Source organism: Microtus pennsylvanicus, chromosome 15 (assembly GCF_037038515.1).
Source record: "Microtus pennsylvanicus isolate mMicPen1 chromosome 15, mMicPen1.hap1, whole genome shotgun sequence".
Classification (NCBI taxonomy): domain Eukaryota; kingdom Metazoa; phylum Chordata; class Mammalia; order Rodentia; family Cricetidae; genus Microtus; species Microtus pennsylvanicus.
Window position 1 is genome coordinate 11,792,405 of NC_134593.1, and position 23,343 is coordinate 11,815,747.

General features: G+C 43.9%; 1 pseudogene; it reads left to right on the forward strand.

The window, feature by feature from the left end:
• Positions 1 to 5,583: 5,583 nt before the first annotated feature.
• LOC142836122 (NAD kinase-like) lies at positions 5,584 to 18,791 on the forward strand (annotated as a pseudogene).
• The last annotated feature ends 4,552 nt before the right edge of the window (positions 18,792 to 23,343 follow it).

Here is a 23,343-nt window from a genome sequence, read left to right on the forward strand (position 1 = left end):
TTTTATTTTTGAAAGAGAGAGATCAAAGAACACAAAGCTGGATGAGTTTGATAGGTAGGGAGGTGGAGAGGATCTGAAAGGCATCAGGGAAGGGGAAAATGTGATCAAAATATAATGTATGGAAGAAACTTTTTAATATAAAAAACAAAACAACATTATGGAGTTGACATTTAAATTGGTAAAGATGGATGAAATTAGTCTACCCAGCTCAATGAGGAGCAACCTGGCTCCATACAAACAGTTGACGTTCTTCAGAGACAAGACTGGGTCCAGAAGCAGGGGGAGTTCTTCCTCCAGACTGCCTTCACCCAGGTTCAACCTTGACAGAATTGCTAGCAGATTTAAGAACCCAGCTTCACAATCACACGATATATCTATCTTATACACAAACACTTACTGTATAGTATTATATAAGCATAAAGATATTTTAAGGGATGTTATGTATACATCTACATTTGTTTACAGAGAATGAATACATACAAACACATACATTAGTCTTTTTAATGGAATAGCCTGTCTACCTGAATTGTATATTGTATTGATATATTTCAGGTGAGGTTTGAACTTACTGAGAAGTAGTGCGGCTCCCACTTCAGACCCAAGCACATCTCTGTCAAATGTCCTCCAAGGCCTCTTATCTAGGAATGGGCTGGACCCCCTTAACTCTGTCATAGGGAGGGAAGAGAACAGGAAAAACAAATGGAGGAAAACATTGTATTTGTGAGAAAGGAAGGTGAAACATTTCCAAGGGAGATTGCTACTGTTTATCCCATGATATAAAAGGGTCTGTTGTGGGAAATGGAGGCTGGAAGTTCAGACATGGGAAGTTCAACCATGGAGAGAGAGAGTGCCGTGCTAACTGCCTCAATTTCTCCATTTGGTTTCTGGATGTTGCTAGTGCCCAATCTGATGGTACCTGTTTTCTGGATGCAAGTGCTCAATCTGATGGTACCTGTTTTCTGGATGCAAGTGCTCAATCTGATGGTACCTGTTTTCTGGATGCAAGTGCCCAATCTGATGGTACCTGTTTTCTGGATGCAAGTGCTCAATCTGATGGTACCTGTTTTCTGGATGCAAGTGCTCAATCTGATGGTACCTGTTTTCTGGATGTTGTGAGTGCCCACTCTGATGGTGCCTGTTTGTTGCTCTTTGCTCTTTTACTTGAAAGGTTCACCTGAGGGGACACTCTGCTTTGCACCAGTGAGACTCATTCTGAGATAACTTCAGTAGGCTATTTTGTTTGTTTGCTAGGTTTTTTTGAGACTGGGTTTCTCTGTGTACCCCTGGCTGTCCTGGAACTTGCTCTGTAGATAAGGCTAACCTTGAACTCACAGAGATCTGCCTGCCTCTGCCTCCAGAGTCCTGGGATTAAAGGCGTGCACCACCACTGCCCATGCAGTAGGGTATTTTAAGGGGCTTCCCTAGTTGATTTCTGCTGGATGTTTTGAGTGCCTACTTTGATGATGTTTTGCATTCTTTCTCTTCTTTTACCCTGGCTTGCTATATACATAAATAAACTCGCTCATTCACAGAAAATATGGCTATCATAGATCATTCTTGACCATACAGAACAATACCTATAGAGAAGTATTAGATCAAATATTCTAAAACAATGAGCTTGAGGAAAATATGTCAAAGATTTGCACCAAGGATTGATAGTGTTACAGCAATGTCTTCTTCCCTTTGTTCGTTCCTTCCTTTTTCCTCCTTCCTTATTTCTCCCTCTTCCCTCCCTACTATCCTTCCATCCTCTCTACCGCCCTTCTTCTCTTATTTCCTCCATTCCTTCCGATGTTATGTATCTGAAGTTGACCTCAAATTTGCTATGTGGTTAAGAATAACTTGAACGTCTTAGGCTAGGATTATAAGCATATACCATCAATCACTGTTTTATGTGGTGATGGGGACCAAACCAGGGCTTCATGTATGTTAGACAATTGACAGCTAAGCTGTATCCTTGACTCACAGAATGGCCTTTCCTGTGTTTAAGGAGCACCATTTGTGATTTCAACTACACCACTCTTGAAGCAGCACACTTGGCATAACTAACTCAGTTACTCAGGTCTAAAGTAGCATAGTGTCAGAGTCGGAGGGTAAAATCCAGGAGCTGTATTTAAAAGGAGAGTACATATCAGACATTCTCCAGCATTTGCTCTGTCCAACATACTGCACTGAGTGCTTGATCTGACCCCACTGAATCTTCACAGCCACTCCATGAACAGGCATGTCATTCCCAGTTTACAGATTGAAAGTCGAAATTTGGAGGTTTAATAATGTGCCGCAAATTCATACCAGTGAAATAGAAGTGGAGCACAGCAGCCTGTCTCTGGATCCCATGCTTCAGGCCACCGCCCTAACGGATTAAAACCAGACAGAAATTCCGCTCTGGTTGCAGTAATCATTAAACAGAACCAACTGCTACAAAAGGTAAACAAGGAGAGACACTCACCGCACTTCCTGACTTATCTTCTGAGAATAAGTACACTGTATGGGACTGGAGTCTGTAGGACTTAATCTTTTGTTTTAGTAATGTGTAAATAAATTAGACAAGCTTAGGTTTGAGAGGAACCATGTAGTTAGTTCAGCTAATGCAGCTTCACTACAAAAGCAAATCTTCCAGCTTCCTGAAGGAGAGCAATTAGCCTATGCTTGAAGACAACCTGTGAAGGCAGAGTGTGCCTTCTTTGGTGATTTCTGGTGTGTGTGTGTGTGTGTACGTACAGGAGCATATATGCATGCCTGTGGAAACCAGAAGTCAATGTTCTTTGTCTCCATCAGTCACTCTCTATGTCCCTGGCTTGGAGTTGGTCCTGCAAAGGTTTCTGGCTCTGGTCTACTGCTTAGAGTTCCCAGGCTCAGGTGCACCCAGAACTGCAGAGGACTTAGCTCAGGCTTACTCTCTCAGAGGTCCCAGACTCACGCTCGATCCACAGAGGTTTCAGGTTCCTGCCTGTTCCCTTTGATGTCCCAGACCAATGCCTGGACCCTCAGAGGTCCTGGCTCAGGCCTACTCCCTCTGAGGACCCAGACTCATGCCTGGCCCTGCAGAGATCTCTGGTTCCTGCCTACTCTCAGAGTTCCCAGATTCACGCCCAGACTGGCAGAGGTCCTGGTTCAGGCCCAATTCCTGGCAGGTCCTAGACTCATGCCCAGACTCACAGGGTCCTGGTTTAGGTCTACTCCCTTGAAGGTCCCAGATTCATATCCAGACCCTCAGTGGTCTCTGACTCTGGCTCACTTACTTAGCGGTTACTCCAACCCAAGGAAATTTGCTACATTCAACAAAAACACAGGCAATTGATGGTCTCATAGCAGCAAATCACAAAGAAGGGAAAAACACACAAATTAACATTACCAATGATGAAAACTAAATTAACAGAAGGTAGCAATCACTGGTAATTAGTATCCCTTAATGTAAATGGATTCAACTCACCTATAAAAAGGCACAGGCTAACACATTAATACTAAAACAGAATCTATTCTTCTGCATACAGGAAACACATCTCAACCTCAAAGACAGACATTGTCTTAGAGTAAAGGGTTGGGAAAAAATATAGCAATCAAATGGATCTAAGAAACAAGAGGATGCAGCTATCCTAATATCTAACAAAATAGACTTCAAGCTAAAATCAGTCAAAAGAGACAAAGAAGGTCATTTCATATTAGTCACGGGAAAAATCCATCAAGAGGAAATCTTAGTACTGAACATGTATGCCCCAAATACAAGGGTACCCTCATATGTCAAAGAAACACATTAAACCCCACACACTAATACTGGGAGACTTCAACACTCTCCTCTCATTACTGGACAGGTCAGTCAGACAAAAAATGAACAGAGAAATAAGAGAACTAACAGATGTTATGACTCAAATGGACTTAACAGACATCTATAGAATATTCCATCCAAACAGAAAAGAATATACCTTCTTCTCAGCACCTCATGAAACCTCAAAAATTGATCAAATACTCGGTAACAAAACAAACCTCAACAAATACAAAAGAAATTGGAATAACCCAGTGTACCTTAGCAGATCACCATGGTATAAAACTAGAAGTCAACAGCAATACTAATTCCAGAAAACTCACAAACACATGAAAGTTAAACAATGCTCACCTGAATCATCAATGGGTCAAGGAAGAAATAAAGGGAGAGATTAAAGACTTCCTAAAATTCAATGAAAATGACCACATAACATACTCAAATTTATGGGACACAATGAAAGCAGTGTTAAGAGGAAAATTTATAGAACTAAATGCCTACATAAAAAATCTGCGAAAATCCCACACTTGTGAATTAACAGAACATTTGAAAACTTTAGAACAAAAAGAAGCAAACTCACCAAGGAGAACTAGATGGCAGGAAATAATCAAACTGAGAGCTGAAAGCAACAAAATAAAAACAAAGAAAACAATACAAAGAATCAATGAGACAAAGAGTTGGCTCTTTGAGAAAATCAACAAAATAGACAAACCTTTATCCAAACTAACCAAAAGGCAGAGAGAGAATATCCAAATTAACAAAATCAGAAATGAAAAGGGGGACATAACAACAAGACATGGAAAAAATCCAGATAATCATCAGGTCATATTTTGACAGCCTGTACTCCACAAAATTGGAAAACTTAAAGGAAATGGACAATGTTCTGGATAAATATCACTTATCAAAATTAAATCAAGACCAGATGAGCAAATTAAACAGACCTATAACTGCTGAAGAAATAGACACAGTCATCAAAAGTCTCCCAATCAAAAAAATCCCAGGACCTGATGGTTTCAGTGCAGAATTCTACAAGACTGAAGAACTAATACCAATACTCCTCAAGTTAATCCACACAATAGAAACAGAAGGAACAATGCCAAACTCTTTTTATGAAGCTACAATTACCCTGATACCCAAACCTCAGAAAGACATTACTAAGAAGGAGAATTACAGACGAATCTCACTCATGAACATTGATGCAAAAATACTAAATAAAATACTGGCAAATGGAATCCAAGAACACATCAGAACCATCATCCACCATGATCAAGTCAGCTTCATCCCAGAGATGCAGAGATGGTTCAACATACAAAACGATATAAACAAACTGAAAAATAAAAACCACATGATCATTTCATTAGATGCCAAAAAAGCTTTTGACAAAATACAAAATCCCTTCATGATAAAGTTCTTGGAGAGATCAGGAACACAAGGAACATCCCTAAACATAATAAAGACAATATAGAGCAAGCCAACAGCCAACATCAAACTGGAGAGAAACTTCCAGCAATTCCACTGAAATCAGGAACAAGACAAGGTTATCTACTCTCTCCGTATCTATTCAATATAGTTCTTGAGGTCCTAGCTAGAGCAATAAGACACCAAAAGGAGATCAATGGGATACTAATTGGAAAAGGCTATAATGGCATTATTAAGTGGCGGGTGATACTAGGGGAGTTAGAGGCCAGTTTAATGTGTAGATGGATGCCTCTCAGTATAGTACAGAGCCTCTGACAGGAAGCCAGAGTAGGTCAGGTCAGCAACCTTTCAATCATAAATGAGACCCCAAACTAGGATAGTGGTGGTCCCAGTAGAGAGGAAGGATGGGTCAAGAAAATGAACGAGGCAAAAACCTGATGCCGTTTAGGGAGAAGGGAGAAAGTGCTGCTCAGGTAAATGCTGTGTCCCTTGGCAGCAGGACAATGAGTGTGACTCTGACTTGCTGTTTGATGGAGCTATCTGCTCATCACTTGAACGTGTGAATCTGAGACACAGAAGGGAAGTTAGGTGCCATATACAGATTCAGATCCATCAGAAAACAAGAAGCAGTTTAAACCATGAGAAAGGAGGGGTTTTCAGACAAAATGCCATAGACTCTTTACTGGTTTGTGTATAAGATTTTTATGTGTGTGTGTGTATGTATGAACATGAATATGCTTTTTTTATGTAACTACATTATGTCTTTTATATTCTTGGTTGGGCATCTAGCCTTTAACGTCTGAGCCATCTCTCCAGGCCTACATCATGTCTTTTAAAAGTCAGACAATGCATATAATGCTTGGTATTCCTCACAAACAATTTCTTTTTAAACAATCGTAGAAGGAACAGCGGGCTGCATTCCTGCCACCCAGCTCCCGGCCGCCTGGCTAGCTTATGCCCCCAAATAACAACACACAAACTATATTCATTTAAACACTGCCTGGCCCATTATATATATCTAGTCTCTTCTTGGCTAACACTCATATCTTGCCTAACCCATTTCTAATAATCTCTGTAGCACCACAAGGTGGTGGCTTACCGGGAAAGATTCTAGCCTATGTTCGTCTTGGGTTGGAGAATCATGGCAACTGCCTCACTTCCCTTCTTCCCAGCATTCTGTTCTATCTATTCTGCCCACATAATTTTCTGCCCTATCAAAGGCCAAGGCAGTCTCTTTATTAACCAATGAAAGTAACACATAGACAGATGACCCTCCTCCATCAAACAATGGCATATTCATAAAACCCACATACAATAATAGATAGGACCTCTGTCCTATAGAAACATCCAATTGAAATGGAAGTGTCTTGCAAGAAAAGAGCCATGTAACTTTAGAAATCTCAAAATGACAAACTTCTGGCAAGAAGAAATTTATAGTGTATTTTCTCTCAATTATCTTGCTAACTGTATGTTGTTCTTCATAGCAAATAACACAGCTGAACTGTGATTATATGAGTTCTGCTTTTCTTTTGCAAAGCGTTTACTCTGAGACATGGAAATGTGTCACAGGTACATATGGAGGAGGCAGGACATGACTACTGCAGAGTGAAGACAATCCTTTAAAGCCTGCCAGCTGACATGTAGCTCAGATTCTGCAAATGTGGCCTGCAGGGCTGGAAGGAAGGAAGCATAATGAGGGTTGCTTTCCTCTTTCCCTCCTTCACCTCAGTAGAACCCATATACTTCCTGGTTCTCATCGTCCTTCTCTAGGGTAGCCACGTCCTTATGAACCTCAGAAAACTTTCTTTTCTTCATTCCTTCACCCCCACACCAGTGAACAAAGGCATGCTTGGCCTACATCAGGTCAAATCTGTGGTCTAGGCAACCTCAGGCTTCAGCAATGGCTGTGGTATTGCTCTGCCTGCACATAGCTCACTGTATGGTGACCTGCTCTCTGCTAGGTACCACAGTAGAAGACTGGTAATTAATGCCAGCATTGAAGCCAGTGGGGTATAAATACATAACATGGATGGTGTATTTGGTTTTGGTGGTGGCAATAACATCATCGACATCTTTGGGAATCACATCTTCATGGTACCACAGGCAGCAAGCCTTGCATTTCCCATAGTGAGGGTCAGTTCATCATCTAGTTGACTGTCTCAAAGTAAATACTGGTGATCTTTCTTGCAGAAAGTTGCTCATAGTAAGCTTTTTTTTTTCTTAAAAAGCAGAGATGACAGGGATGTATGTGGTCAGGAGGAAGTGGATGTGAGGATAGAGCAACAGGTTGGCCTAGAATTTTGTGAGATCAACATTCAGGGAGAAGCACTGGTGAGAGGTAATCTAGGTAGAAAGGCAGTTAATGTTAGTCCAGTTTGGACATTCAGTATCAAGGTATCTATGACAAGTGTTAGAGATGACCTCATTGTCCACCATCAAGTGGACAGAGTGCTCCAGGATGGTACGGGTAGAGAGGATGGAGTTGTAGGACTCATATACGATTGTGAAACTGGGTACATGGGACTCCAGCTCAGACATCTTGATGTGATCAAGATAAAGACATTTCATCAATAGGGAGGTAAACCAGAGTCACTTCCCCCATTAGCTCTGGTATTGGTTCACAAAATCCACAAAGATCTCTGCACAGGCCATTCAGCTTACAAATTAAACTCAGATGATCACATCAAAGATGTCATCTTCAAGATGGTCACCGGGTAAGTGACCTCCTAGCCAGTGGTGTAGTCCCCTGGCATAGACATTAACAGCACCGTGATTACCTGTGATGAACTGTTCTCTGCAGAAGAGCTGGTACTAAGTGCCATTGAGAATCCCGTCAATGACCATGGATCTCAGTTCTGTAACACTGTTCTGGGCACATGCTTACCAGTGCCCACCTCACTGAAGAAGTTGCTGAAAAAGTCCCCTCTTTACCAATGGTTTTATTTTTTGATTATCTAGCCACTCAGCTAGATACCATGTTCTAGGCAACAGCAGTCCCAGAAGGCATTGCCAGTCGGGACCAGCCAGACCAATGTGGATAGAGATGAACTCGCTCATGGCAGCTACAGGTTAGGAAGTGAAGACAATGGGGCTAGACACGAGGTCCTGGTTATCATTCCCAGCAAACTAAGAACCACGGCGAGTAATGCATTGGTTCTAATACTTTTCAACAAATGGTCTTCTATCTTTATCTTTATTTGTACAGTTACCTAAAACTTACAAGAGACTAATCTTAACAATAATTTCCTTTTCTTTTCTGTTCTTTTCTTTCTTTCTTTCTTTCTTTCTTTCTTTCTTTCTTTCTTTCTTTCTTTCTTTCTTTTTTGAGACAGGATCTTATCATATTTCCCAGGTTGGTCTCAAAAAAAGCTATCCTCCTGCCCCACCATCCCAGATAGCTGGGGTCATAGACACACATAGTTAAATTTAAATGAGTGCTTACCTTGTGCCTTAGCTGGGGCCATAGGCACACACAATTGCATTTAATGAGTCCTTACCTTGTGTCTCACCCAATGCCAGGCACTCTATGTATTACCTCCTCCTGGCCTGTGAGGAGAAGTTAGGCTTCTTACAGAGGAGAGGCTGATTCTCAAGGGTGATACAACACCACAAAAGTGGTACCCCTTATCAAGATCAGAATGAATATTTGATGCCATCTTGCTCCCTGAGAAAATGTGCTTTGAGTTAGGCTCTCATGTCTCACTGTGTCTCCCAGACCAACCTTTTAAACTCCTGAGTGCTGGGATTACAGTGTGACCCGTGACCAGCACACACTTTCAATCAGTCATGAACTCACTGCTTCATCAGTTCCTTTACCTGCGTGTTGTTTGATTTTTGCATATTTCGCCTCGCCTTTCCACACAGCTGGTAACCTGTATGAAATCAGATATTGTGAATCATTTACTCGTGACATTTTCCAGACACACAGGCTGTAGCCTCAAAATGTAAATCCACTGCTTGAATTTAAATTTTTCTTCCAATTCACAGATTCCGTATATCTATTGCCCTCTTTTGGGGGTTGGTTAAAAGTTACTTTAACAAAGATGGAGGAAGAATGGTTGATTCTTTATGTCTCAGAGTTTTCAAAAGAACAGATTCATTTCTGCCTAGAATGATCCAAATATACCTTTACTTGATATAAGCTTATGAGTATTATTGTCTCATGTGCCTGCTACTATTTACTAATCCAAATATCTACTTGAGAAGCACTGGTCATTTGCTATGTGTAATTTGGATAATTTGTATTTTATTTTTTATTGGAGAGTTCTAAAAGCCATATCTAGCCCATAATCTTCCTGTTTGGGGTTTATGGCTTCTGAATTCATGATACTATGGGTTAGTTTGGTGTGTTCCTTTCTCTAACTCTGCAACATGTGGTTTTATCACATGTTTAAAGCAAAGGTCAAAAGAAGTTAACTAGGATGAAAAAAATATCAATTTTGTTATTACTTGACATTTTAGTTTTAAATGTAGTTGATTTAAGGTATAGATAAGAGTGATCAACGCAGTAATAAAGGATATTATAAAATGTAAATTAAACTTGTTATTGACTGCTTATTGAATTAAATTAAGATGTATTATTCAAGTAGTCTAGTCTTCTTAGATAATGACAAAGAGACTATCCATTCCATGTAATTAAAGAATAAAATAACAGCCGGGCGGTGGTGGCACACGCCTTTAATCCCAGCACTCGGGAGGCAGAGGCAGGCGGATCTCTGGGAGTTCGAGGCCAGCCTGGTCTACAAGAGCTAGTTCTGGGACAGGCACCAAAAGCTACAGAGAAACCCTGTCTCAAAAAAACAAAAAACAAAAAAAAATAAAATAAAATAACACTATTTATGGGATCACCTCACTGTGCGAAAGTAAGAGTGCAGAAACTTAACCCAACTGTGATATGTTGGATGAGATGTTAATGATGTATTTTATACTTAAAAATTGCTAAGGAAGCAGACCTTAAATGTTCTTACAACATTACCTCCCATGGGAGGTGATTGGGATAAGATGAGGCCGACAGAGTGGAGTCTTAGCGATTTACTCCTGATGGCTTTATGAAGCAGAGAGTATACAATACACATGTGTGTACACGCTCACTCCCAATCTCCCACCCTAGACACTCTCCTTGGTCTTGGCACTTCAGCAGTGTGGCCCTGATCATGGACTTCCAGAATCATGAGTCAAAATTAACCCCTTCTTTTTATTTTCATTTATTTAGTTAGTTAGGTTTTTTTTTTTCTTTTTTGAGACAGGGCTTCTCTGTAGCTTTGGAGCCTGTCCTGGACTAGTTCTTGTAGACCAGACTGGCCTCGAACTCACAGAGATCCACCTGCCTCTGCCTCCTGAGTGCTGGGATTAAAAGCTTGTGGCACCACCACCCACCATCCCCTTCTTTTTTTTTTTCTTTTTATTCTGTCTGCAGGCCAGAAGAGGGCACCAGACCTCATTACAGATGGTTGTGAGCCACCATGTGGTTGCTGGGAATTGAACTCCGGACCTTTGGAAGAACAGGCAATGCTCTTAACCACTAAGCCATCTCTCCAGCCCCATCCCCTTCTTTTTAAACAACAATAAAAACTAGCTAGTCTGTGGTATAATTTCAAGAAGGAGACAATCAGCCTGAAAACTGGAGAATGACTAGGTGGGTAAAAGGTGTGTGTGTGCATCACCAAAGGGAAGCTGTGTGCATAAAGGCCTTTCAGTAATGAAGAACCTGGGAGGTAGAGGCCATGGGAGCAGTTCAGCATAACCAAAAGGTCAGTGATTTAGAGACAATGGTGGGAGGCGAAGCTGACAAAATGGGCAAGGGTGGGAATGTGCAGAGACCAATGCATCATTGCAAATGCATTTGGATTTTATAGTAAATTGGACAGAAAGCCAAGGATGTCAAGTGGTAAAGTGGCAAGACCTGGTTTTCTGAATCAGAGCATTCTCATCACAGTGAGGAAAACAGCTCCATAGAGCAACAGAGAAAGAAGCGGGGAGGTGTGTAGGCCTCTGTAGGAACCTAGGCAGACAGAAGGAAAGCACTAGTAGAGCAGACGTATGGGCATGGAAGTTGAAAGAAAGAGGAAAATGAATTGATTTAGCTTTTTTTTTTTTTAAAAAAAATTATTTTTAGAATGTGTATGTGTATCGGTATGTGGCTTGGACATTTGCCTGCAGTGCCAGTGGGGGTCAGAAGAGAGTGTCTGTTCTCTTGGGGTTGGAGTTACAGGCAGTTGTGAGCTGCCCAACATGGGAGCTGGGAAGCAAATTTGGGTCCTCTGCCAGGATAGCCATCTGTAGGTCCCAACTCAGCGCCCTCTCTCTCTCTCTCTCTCTCTCTCTCTCTCTCTCTCTCTCTCTCTCTCTCTCTCTCTCTCTTTATGTGTGTGTGTGTTCATGCTCATGTGTGTGTGTGATAAGTGAAGCGTTGAAGTTAGAAAAGACCAATTACTAGATATTGATTTATTGAGTTTTTTAAGATTTGCTTGAAGGTTGTGCTGCCTGTTTGCCAAGCATGACTTCATTTGCTACCTAGAACAAAATGACCTGGAGAAACACCTGAAACAATGGATTGTTGCCCTTCACAACCTTCTGACTGCCACGTGGGCTTCTATAAACTCTTGCATGCTTGCCCACCCCACCTTGTGGTTTAGAGTATAAGACAAGAATAGAAACTAGATCCAGCTTCAGAGCCTTCCGAGAATCCTAACTTCGGTTCACTGGTTATGTCTTGTCTCTTCTACTCTCATTGGTGTTGAGTGTATTAAAAAAAAAAGAGTGTATTCCAACATATATGTGTTTGTGTATGTGCATATGTGTGTGCACATATGTACTTGTGTGTGTATTTGTGGCATCCAAAGGCCAATGCCAGTGTCTTTATCAATTGTTCACCCTTTTATCTATCTATCTGTCTGTCTGTCTGCCTGCCTACCTACCTACCTATCTTTATGTGTATGGGTGTTTGTTATGTAAGTCTGTGCACCACATGTGTGCCTGGTGCCCATGGAGGACAGAAGAGGGTGTCAGGTACCTTGGGTATTGTGTGACAGATTTTTCTCAGAGAGATATAATGCATATACCTACTTCCCCAAATAGGGAGCCCATGACAGACCAAAGTACAAATACCACTAAAGTCCAACTTGTTGAACCAATGAGTTTTATTGGGGTTCCTTACAGGAGTACGGGTGAGGAGTTCCTTACAGGAGCAGAAATGACTCTAAGACAGGTGCGTCACCAAAGCCTGCCCCACATGGGTGACAGCTCACAAAACTGGGACGTGGAGCTCACTGCACAGTCTGAAAGCGGCTGAACAGCTTGGAGAGGATCCTTCCCAGGTATCTCAGTTGTTGAGAACCTCTTCCAGGAAACTCAGCTGATTTCTGCTTCTTCCAGACCACTTGGCTGTTCTCAGAGCCCTCTTTGCAGCTTGGCTTACTTTCCTGAGAGTGACTTGCAGCCCGCTTTATGATTTTCTCTTGAGAGGGAGGAGCCCAGTGAATCTGGTCAGTTTCAGGGACTTCCTGGAGCTGTTTTGAGTTGTTAACTTTGTCTTAAGGAGCTTCCCTTCTAGATGGAATGTTTCAATCTCAGGGGAAACTGCTACACAACACTGGGCTGGGGTTTCAAAAAGCTCTGAGCACCATGTCAGTGCTGTGAATGCAGGTCCTCTGGAAGAACAGCCCTTGCTCTCAATCCCTGAGTCATCTCTCCAGCTCCAAGTTCTCTACTTCACTTTTTAGTTAGGATTTCTCATTGAACTCGGAGGTCACTGATTCGTGTAGGCTGGTTAGTCAGCAAATTCCACAGAGCTGCCATCTCTGTCTCCCTGATACTGACTATACAGATGTGCACCTCTGCATTCAGCTTACGTCTAGGTCAATGATTAGACCATTTCTCTGACAAGTCTTTCCTGCCCATTGTTGTGGCACAGATGATACATGTTTATCATTTACTGAACAAGTAAGAGGACCAGAGAATGCTTAGTGAAGAAATGAACCAGCACGTGCTTCATTAGAGCTCTGGAAGCATCATCCTGGCCTCATTTGACTCACCTGTGCCTGGCAAGCCTCCAAATGAGTTGCTTTGCTTGAATTCTGTATAAAAGTTCATGGTTCTACCATTTACCCGTGTGTAAAACCTCAGAATTATTTCTGCTTTTTATTAAATCATTTATATCCACTCTACTTCTTCACCCATCTTTGGGTCTTATAAGCATTTTATTTTCTCCTTCATTCAATCAGCAGATATGACTGTCCTGGTTAGTATTTTGTCAACTTGATACAAGCTAGAGTCATTTGACAAGAGAAAACCGCAACTGAGAAAATTCACCTACCAAACTGGCTTGAGAGCAAATCTGTGGGGCACTTTCTTGATCAGTGATTGATATGAGATGGCCCAGATCATTGCAAGTGGTACTATCCCTCAGCAGATGGTCCTGGACGCAATAAGAAAGGCAAACAAGTCATGGAGAACAAGGCAGTAAGCAGTGCCTCTTCGTGGCCTCTGCTTCAGTTCCTGCCTCCAGGTTCCTGCCTGACTTCCTTGGATAAGGAAGATTGTGATTTGGAAGTATAAGTGAAATAATCCCTTTCTTCCCCATGTTGCTTTTGGTTATGGTGTTTTATCACAGCAATAGAAACCTAACTAAGACAATGACCTGAGAGTTTACTATGTGCCAGATATGTCTTAAACAGCAACAAAACTCTTGGCATTCTTCCTTGGTGATGCCTCGTAGATCTCTCTCCTATCACCTCCTCTGCCAACAGCAGGTTCAGACCCTACGACTTCTCCAGGCTCCTGCAGAGTCGCTGTGTATTCGTGTGGCCACACTTCTTTACTGAAGCACAATGGTGAGAATCAACATATACATCTGCTGTTTGCTTTTGTTCATATGTTTCCTCCACCTACAATGTCTTCTTTCTCTCTGTTTTGTGAAATCCCATAGTCTTGTTTATTTTGGCCACGTTTCCAATAGAGCTAATTCCGGGAGCTTTTGACCCAGTCTTCTTCCACCCTGACTCCCTGCAAATGACTGTCTTCTATTTCCTGCAGATGAGCTTTGTGTAATAATCAAGAGATCTTTCCCACTAGACCTTGAGCTAGGACCCTGACTACATGTTACCACTGCTGCGTAAGTTTTAGATTCTGTGTTTGAATCTTGGCTTTGGAGTTCTGTAGTTTTGTACAAGCTGTTTAGTCTTACAGTATCCGTATCTGGAAAATGAAGTTCATAATATTACTTACTCAATAGGGTAATGAGGTTATGGTGGGACTTGTGAATAAAATACAGGGGCTAGCATTCAGGAAGTATTGGTTAGCATTTGTTGAACTTTTGTGTGCCTAAAGAGTGAAAATTTGTTATTAGCACTTCCACTCTACTTCCCAAGAAGCTCCCATTAATCAGTTAGAAGGAATACATTTGTCTTACTTAAGAGTGTTTCATGCTTTCATTAAGTAGACACTCAGAGTCAGGTTACCTAATTATATTAGGCTTTAATATGTGGGAGATTATGAGGGCAAAATCACAACCTGCAGGTCTAACATTCTGCATCATACGTGACCAAGCCCCACACCTCAGCGTCAAACTCCTTGACCCTAAGGTTACAAGATACTTGGGGATAGGCCAGTGGTTTCCTTCTATTACAAGAAATCCCCACAGTAACCTACAGTTCCTCCGCTGCCAGGATGATCTGCGGCATGATCTCCAGTCACCTGCTCTCCTTCTTTAAGTCTCGATAGGAGCCTAGAATGTAAATTCGTCTAAAGTGACAGAGAGGATGGAAATATTTGTTATAAGATTTAAATAAGGACATCACCGCAGGGCTAGCTGGGAGTTGACAGAAGACCAAGGCTTCATGTTCTGTCCAACTGTCATCGTCTTAGGGGTAGAATTAGAAACATCAGTGGTTTGAATTCTTCGCTGCAGGAAAACCACAAATGGCAGATGTAAATTCTGTGGTGGTTTTGCTTGCAGAGGGAGCAGAGGAGTCCTGGGACTCAGGAGAAAGCAGGGTACTTCCAAACTGGTTTGACCTCTGTACTCTACTTTTCTTTGCGTTTTTTAAGTGTGTGTGTGTGTACATGCGTGTGCCTGCATGTGTGCATGTGCGTGTGTGCATGTGCGTGCATGTGTGCGTGCTTGCATGCATGAGTATGTGTGTGCGTGCGTGTGTGTGTGTGTGTCTGTGTGTGTGTGCATGCCAGAGATCAACTTTAGGTGTCTCCTCTGTATTGCTCTCCACCTTACTTTCTGAGACAGTGTCTTTCACTGAACCTGACACTTGACGTGTTAGCTAGGCTGACCAGCAGTAAGCCTCAGGGATACTCCTGGCTTTGCCTCCACCATGCTTAGCTTTTATGTGGGGGCTGGGGAATCCAAACTCAGGTCCTCCTGCCTGCACTGCAAGTAATTGGCACCACTGAGCCAGGTTCTTAGCCCGTGCACCGTTCTTTAAAGTGGGTGGATGGGTCCTACATCCCAACCATACATAAACATCACTCTTATAGACATGCGCTCTTTGAATATCCATAGCCTCATCATCAGCACCACTGCCAATTTTAACAGTGTAGAAATTAATCACAAACACTGCTCAGGCCCTACATTCTAACCCTGGCGGGTTGACTTTGTAGCCAGAGTGACAGACATACTGGAAAGACTTTTCTTCTACTAAGGGATTTGAGTGACTGACATTCAGTTCCAGAAACTTTGACCACATCTTCTGGTTTTTGCCAACTTTACAAGGTTTGGCTAGTAAAAGATGAGGCTTCTGGAAAGAAAATGGACAGCCCCCTTTAAGTAGGTGTGCTGAAACTTTATAATCTCCCCACTTTCCTTCCACGGACCAAAGAAAGTGGGGCATGGGGGGGTTGTCCCTGTATCATCTCCCTTGCTGAGAGCACCCCACCCCCCGAGTTACAAGGCATTGATCTTTATGTGAGTTGTGTAAGTTAACTCAGCTTTCACGTGAATGCACGGCTGCCTGGGTTAATGGGTAACAACGAAGCAGCTTACCTGGAGGGCCTTCCTCTGCGGGACTGGCCTGCAATGCTTCTCCTTGGAGTTTCTGAGAAATACTTGGTACTTCCTCCTCCCTAAACCAGTTACCAGCTCTGATGTGCATGGAAGTGGGGAGTGGGCAGGCACTGGCAGTTTTTAAAAACAGGTTCAGGGATTTTAGCATTCCATGAGACAAGAGAAGTGCTGGGTTAGAGCAAAACCATATGTGCTCATGTGATTATGGTGACCCACACTCACTAACAGTGACTGCAGTCTCTAACAGTATGTTACTTTCTGAGGTACCTACTGAGAGAAGCCAAAAGAGAAGACTCAGCTGGCATTGGAGGTAAGGCAGAACAGATGGCAGGAGCAGGGTGCTCACCTCACAGCAGCAACCCAGCAAAGGGAGCCAGGAGAGAGGAAGGGTCCTAACATAGCTCTTATGGTTAGGTCCTGCCTCCTGTGTCCACCGCCTGCTCACAGCGCTTGCTGGCAGACAAGGACTGAGCCTTCAAAGCACCAGCCTTGGAGGAGCAATTAAGATCCAAACTTAACAATAAGCACTTTTGTTTTTTCAATTATCTCAAATGTGCTTTTAAAATATGAAGAGCATAGAAATACAGCTGTCTTTTGGTAGTTGGTTCCAGGACTGCCACTGATCCAAATTCCAAGTGCCTCACATAAAAAAAGCCCCCCCCCACATCCCCCACACTTCTGCATGCACCCCGGGCAGTCCTGCCACACACTTTCCATCAGATATCGATGCCTTATCAGGGAGAACGCAGTGTCAACAGTTGTACCACTGTATTGTCTAGGAACCAGAGACAGGAAGAGAGCTTTCTATGTGTTTGCCACACACTCAAATTTGAAAAATTATTTTCAAACCACAGTTGTTCAACTTTGTGGATGTGGAAGCCGTAGATAGTGGGTCAGCTGCACTCTGCACACACAGGAGGTAAGGAAAGAGATGCCAGCCTACTGCAGCCCTTCAAAGCTCTGCATGTACCTCACGGAGGAGAACAACATGATTGTATATGTGGAAAAGGAAGTGCTGGAAGACCCTGCTATAGTGAGTGATGAAAACTTTGGACCAGTGAAGAAGTTCTGCACTTTCCGTGAAGATTATGATGACATTTCCAACCAGATAGACTTCATCATATGCCTCAGAGGAGACAGTACCCTGCTCTATGCCTCCTCTCTTTTCCAGGGCAGTGCACCTCCTGTTATAGCCTTCCACCTTGGCTCCCTGAGCTTCCTGACCCCTTTCAACTTTGAGAACTTCCAATCCCAAGTGAATCAGGTGATAGAGGGGAATGCTGCGATTATCCTGAGGAGCCGGCTGAAGGTCAGGGTGGTGAAAGAGCCCAGAGATAAGAAGAGAGCCATCCATAATGGCCTCAGTGAGAATGGCCTGGACACAGAGGGCAGAAGGCAGGACATGCAGTACCAGGTCTTGAATGAAGTGGTGATCGACAGAGGCTCCTCCTCATACCTATAGAATGTAGATGTCTACCTGGATGGAAACCTTATCACCACTGTGCAGGGCGATGGCATGATTGTGTCCACCCTGACGGGCAGTACAGCATATGCAGTGGCAGCCGGGCCTTCCATGATCCACCCCAATGAGCCGGCCATCATGGTTACACCCATCTGCCCCTGCTCGCTGTCATTAAGGCCCATCGTGGTCCCAGTAGGGGTGGAACTGATCATTATGCTGTCACCAGAAGCCAGGAACACTGCATGGGTGTCCTTTGATGGACGGAAGAGGCAGGAAATATGCCATGGAGACAGCATCAGCATCACCACCTCCTGCTACCCACTGCCCTCTACCTGTGTGTGTGACCCTGTGAGTGGCTGGTTTGAGAGCCTTGCCCAGTATCTGCACTGGAATGTTCAAAAGAAGCAAGCTCACTTCCCAGAGGATGAGGACCAGGACGAGGAGGACAGCTAGGCCTCACTTGCCAGCCTCTGACCTGAGCCCTCAAGCCCTTGGGGGCCTTCCTTCTCTTGCTCTCCTGCTGGCCTTCTGGCCGACCTGGCCTTGACCAACCACATGGGTGTCCAGGCATCTCTGTGTCCTCCTGCCTTGCTGGGAGAGCTCGGGTCTGCCTTTTGAAGAACAGATCATTTTTTTCATGTTTTTAAACCTCTTTTTCATTTCTAAAGAAGCAAAATGAGGACTGGGCTGGGTGTCTTACATCTCTCCTATGGGCCCCCTGAGATCCCAGATCAGGAATTCCCATAAATCAGTCTGTTGAAATTCTGAGGGGGTCAGAATGAATTGATCTTCCCTTTGATATTGAAATAAATGTCTCAGGCAGAAATCATCCTTTAGCTGCAGTGCTTTTCCCCAGGGACTGCACCTTTCCCCCTGCAACTCTTGGGGTCACCTGGCAGCTTTGCTATGGGTTGGCAAGGCATGTGATGTCTAGGTGCCTCTTCAGTCTGGCCCACGGCCTCTGACGCCTTCCAGAGCAGAGGAACACTGCACAGCCATCCAGCAACGTCACGGTCCTCATATCGCAGGGCAGCAGCTCCCGAGACATTTTAAATCCTGTGTACACTTTTTAGAGATTATTTTAAACTTTCTGAAGTGATTATGTACATATTTTCTTGTACACACTTTGTGAAGATTTAGAGGAGACTGCCTGTTGTCCAGTGTTTCCATTGTGTCCAGCCCAATGCAGACAGTGCAGGACAGGGCTCTGTGCTTCCTCTCTTCCCTTACGCAGTGGCCACAAGGGTTTTGAGACCAACTCACTATTGACATCAGGCTTGTGGGCCTGCCCTTCTCCCATAAGAGTCTTAGGTTTGCATCCGAGCATCAGCCATATGGAGCTCTCTGTGCAGCACATGTATGTAACAAATAACACACGTGGATACCACATAGACCCTGGAGCCTTTGTGGAGTCACTGGTCAGCCAAGGTGCTGCAGTTAGGTCTCTGCCTTCAGTTTCGTCTTCCCCTCCTATGGCAGGGAGAACTGCCCATTCTTAGCCTGGCTTCTGTCTCACGCTGCTCAGTAGTGTTGACCACACTGAGCTTTCTTCTGCCTGTTAAAGTCAGGGCCTGCTGGGCCCTTGTTGACACACCGCAGCACATCTGGAGCCCTAAGTGGTCTGGTATCAGCGCTGTTAAGTTGTGGTAGCTTGTCATGCATCTAAAAAGCAAGTGTTGACAAGTCTAGAAGCAGCTGCTATCAGACTGATCTAGAACACATGGAGTTTTCACGTAAATTCTTAATGTTTCATATTAATATCTTAAAATTTGTTAATTGTTAACGAAGTCCTTATTACTATTTTCAGATTCTTTCAATAAATAAACTTGTTTTTTTTTAAAAAGAACATTATTCAAGATATGTAACAGAATAGAGGAATTTAAATGAAAAGCTCTTGTTTGGTAAAGGGGAAACACTCTTGCTATGAAAGAATGCATATTTAAAGCAGAATTGGGGAGGGCGAGATGGCTAGTGGGTAACAGTGCTTGCCTAGATGTATGACTGCATTTGATTCCTACATGGAGGAATGCAAGAGCTGCCCACACCAAGTTGTCCTTACACTTTCATTTGACACACGTGTCAAATGTGTGTGCACACATGTGTGTGCATACATACGTACTAAGTGCAATAAAAAACCCCAAGAGTTCTGTGAAATCTAATTTTATATTGGCCTAGGAGAGGAAATTATAGTATACAAGGACAGTTGGGTTTTTATATAAAAACCCAGCTCTTTAAATCCCATGAAACAGAAGTCTCTTCTTTGAACTGAATGGAGGAATGCAAGTCTTGGATAACAGATGTTTTGTTTTTACATGAATTTTTATCAGGCTATATATTTCTGATATAGGAAATATAGTTGTCTGCATCCCTCTGTAATGATTGTTCTGTCTCTTTAAGAGACAAGCCATGCCCACTCCCTTCCCCATTGGCAGAGGCAGGCAGATCTTCCTTCCTGCTTGCAACCTTAGTCTCTTCTTTTCTGGCTCAGTCTCTGAGAGGCAGCTCCAGTCTCCCCCCCCCCCTCTCTCTCTCTCTCTCTGTATGTCTGTGTTCTTCTCCCCTTCTCCCTTCCCTTCCATAACCACTAAATAAATATCCAACCTCACTCTGTGTGGTATGCCTATCCGTCTGTCTCTTGCCCACCACCTGCTGGGGACTCTGCCAGGGACCAGCCATGAGACCTGCCGCATGTCTCGTGCACCGTCCCTGCCTGGGATTGGCTGCTCTCGGGACCTGATGCCCCCTGCCTGCCACCACTTGGGAACCTGCAGCGGTTTCTGCCGCCTGCTGCCACCAGGGATCCTGCAACATTTTTAATAATCCATTACGGGGCTGGAGAGATGGCTCAGTGGTTAAGAGCACTGACTGCTCTTCCAGAGGTCCTGAGTTCAATTCCCAGCCACCACATGGTGGCTCACGGCCATCTATAATGAGGCCTGGCGCCCCCTTCTGGCATGTGGGCACACATGGAAGGCTGTACACATAATAAATAAATAAAAAAAATTAAAAAAAATAATCCATTACACCCTCCCCAACTGAAGCTATTTCACTCATAGCACAGACTTACGCCATGAAGACTTGATCAAGCAATCTCTTTGTGTTTAACGAACTAAGGCAGGAAAATCAGATTGCATCCTCTTACTGGGAATGAGGATGAGGGTACTTCTGGGATATAGGGTCTTGTGGTACCACATGGTCCCCCGCCCCCCAAGCTGAGCAACTTCACTGAAACCTGCTGCCCGGAGGGCTGTAATTTTACTCTGTCCTTCTATACCTGAATCTCCCAAGCAAGCAAATTCAAGGGCTCCCTCTGTTTCCTTACCCTCTTGCCCTGTCATTGTTGGGCCCAGAGACAGGGTATGTAAACCACAGACTCTCTGAGAGACCCACTGAAGGTGAGTGATGACCATTGGCAATGCCTTCCTTTTGGGTGGGAATTGCTGTCACATAATAGCACATTAGTTCTGCTCTGCCACTTGAGCTATGAATGCCATGCCCAGCATGCTGGGTGCGTCTGCTGATATTTAAAAAGAATTTATTTCTGGAAACTTTAAAGATGCGTGCCTTTAATCCCAGCACTCAGAAGGCAAAGGCAGGTCGATCTCTGTGAGTTGGAGGCTAGCCTGGTCTACAGAGTGAGTTTCAGAACAGCCAGGGCTACACAGAGAAACCCTGACTCGAAAAGTAAAAGCAAACAAAACCCTTCCATCAATTCCTGTATCAGATATGGGCCCCGTCTCCCAAGTGTCCAGAAGCTCAGTGCTGCAGTCTTCACAAGCTGGGATCGTCTGCACCTGGAAACGGTGCACAAAGGAAGTTCTAGGTATCATTCAGATGGTGTAGGGAAAATACAGTTAGAAGCCAAAACACTACCCTCCAAACTCCTTGCTGGTTAAACACAGCACATTTATTTTAGATTCAGTATGCCAATACCTGCTTTTCAACTTCTACTTATAAGAGAAAGGGAAGTCAATTGTATAAACATTTCTGTAATTTTCTGTATAAAACTTCCTCCAGCTATGACCTATTGTTATTGATGTATCCAATTACTACAAACTTGTGTCTTAAAACACAGATGTATTGTCTCAACAGTTCTGGAGGATGGAGGGCCAAACTCAGTCCTTCTGAGCTAACCTTAAGGTATAGGTCTGTGTTCTCTCTGGAGGCTCTCAGGAGACTTCCTTGCCTCTCACGGATTTGGAAAGTTACCTGTATTCCACACCTTGTAGTCCCTTCCCCTATCTTAAAAAAATAAATAAATAAATAAATAAATAAAAAGCGGAGGGACACCTCCATTCAGTGGCCTCTGCTCTCATCTCTACGGCTCCCCTTTCTTTGACTCCACTGGCCTGTCTCTTAAGAACCTGCCCCACAAGATGATTCAGGCTTTCCCCATTTCAAAGTCCTCGCTCAATCCTGCCTGCAAAAGTCTTTTACCCACCCTGCAGGGTGTGTCTCTATTTGGGATGAGGGTGTAAGCACTCTGGTAGGAGCCTGAGAAATGGTTGTAAACTTTCCTGAAGTGAGATTTCCCCCTCCCCCAAACCTTTTCTTCTCTCATTGTGCAGGGAGCCACACTCCTGTCTTTCTTCAGAGGGCAGAAAGCAGAAGTTGCTGGCAAAACACTTCCCCTTCTGACTCAGGATTTTTAAAACTAGAAAGTTGTGCCTGGTGTCCTTGGAGAGGGAAGAAGGTGGTGGTAGACTCTCCTAGCCTTGGGGTGTGGGAAGGGGCTTCTCCTGGTAGTGCTCTGAGAACTGGTGGGCTAAGAACAGAGGAAAGGTCACACCACAGCCCGCCTGTTACCAGTTCCAGAGCCCCCAGGCACGGAACTCCAAACCTTAGAGGCCTCCCTCCCCCAGGAAGCTGCAACACTGTGTGAAATGGAGTTGAAAGTAAAAATGAAACAGTGAAAGGAAAAAAGAAAGAAAGCAACAGTATTTCTTACACATCTGTCCCAGCTTAGCTAGTGGAAGGAGTAAAGCCCTTGTTGCAAGAGGCAGCTAAACAAGGTGGCTGGGTTTCCTTAGTCCTCCCAGCTCTTTCTAGTCTAGCGTGAGAATCAGCCAGACACTAGGAGTTGCCACTGTACATAGGAAGGGGCAACCTGGGATGCAGAGAGGCACCTAATCTAACTCTGTGGGTCAAAAAGCACTTCCTGGAAGACCTGATGACTAGGAAAACAGCGACAGGAAGGGCAATTTGGATGAGGAACCTCCACTCAGGATTGACAGCCTTGGTTGAAAGTTCAGCCCGTGTTCTGGCAGCCAAGCTGAGAACCCTGACCTGCTTCCAGTCCCCTACAGAACAGGTGGGTGCTTTCCATGAGCTAAGGGGTGAGTGCTCCCCTCCCCCACAAAGACAGCTTCAAGGCCTCCCCTGCAGAAAGACTCAGCTTCAAGGTTGCAGGAGGAGCAGAACTTTTAAGAGGTGGGGCCTTGCAAGAGGTCCGCAAGACACTGAAGTGGGGTATAGAGCACTAGCGCCCTCCTTGTTCCAGGCTTGTAAGGTGATTGGCAGTTCTCTGCTCCCCACTCTGCTCCCTGGCCACTGGTTCAAGTAAGTAGGGCCAACCAGTCTCAGACTAGACCCGCCATAAAGATGAGCCAAAATAAAATTTAATATGTTGACTGCCTCTGATGTGGCCTCACAGTGAGGAAAAGCTCAGCAGCATATCTCAGTTCTTCC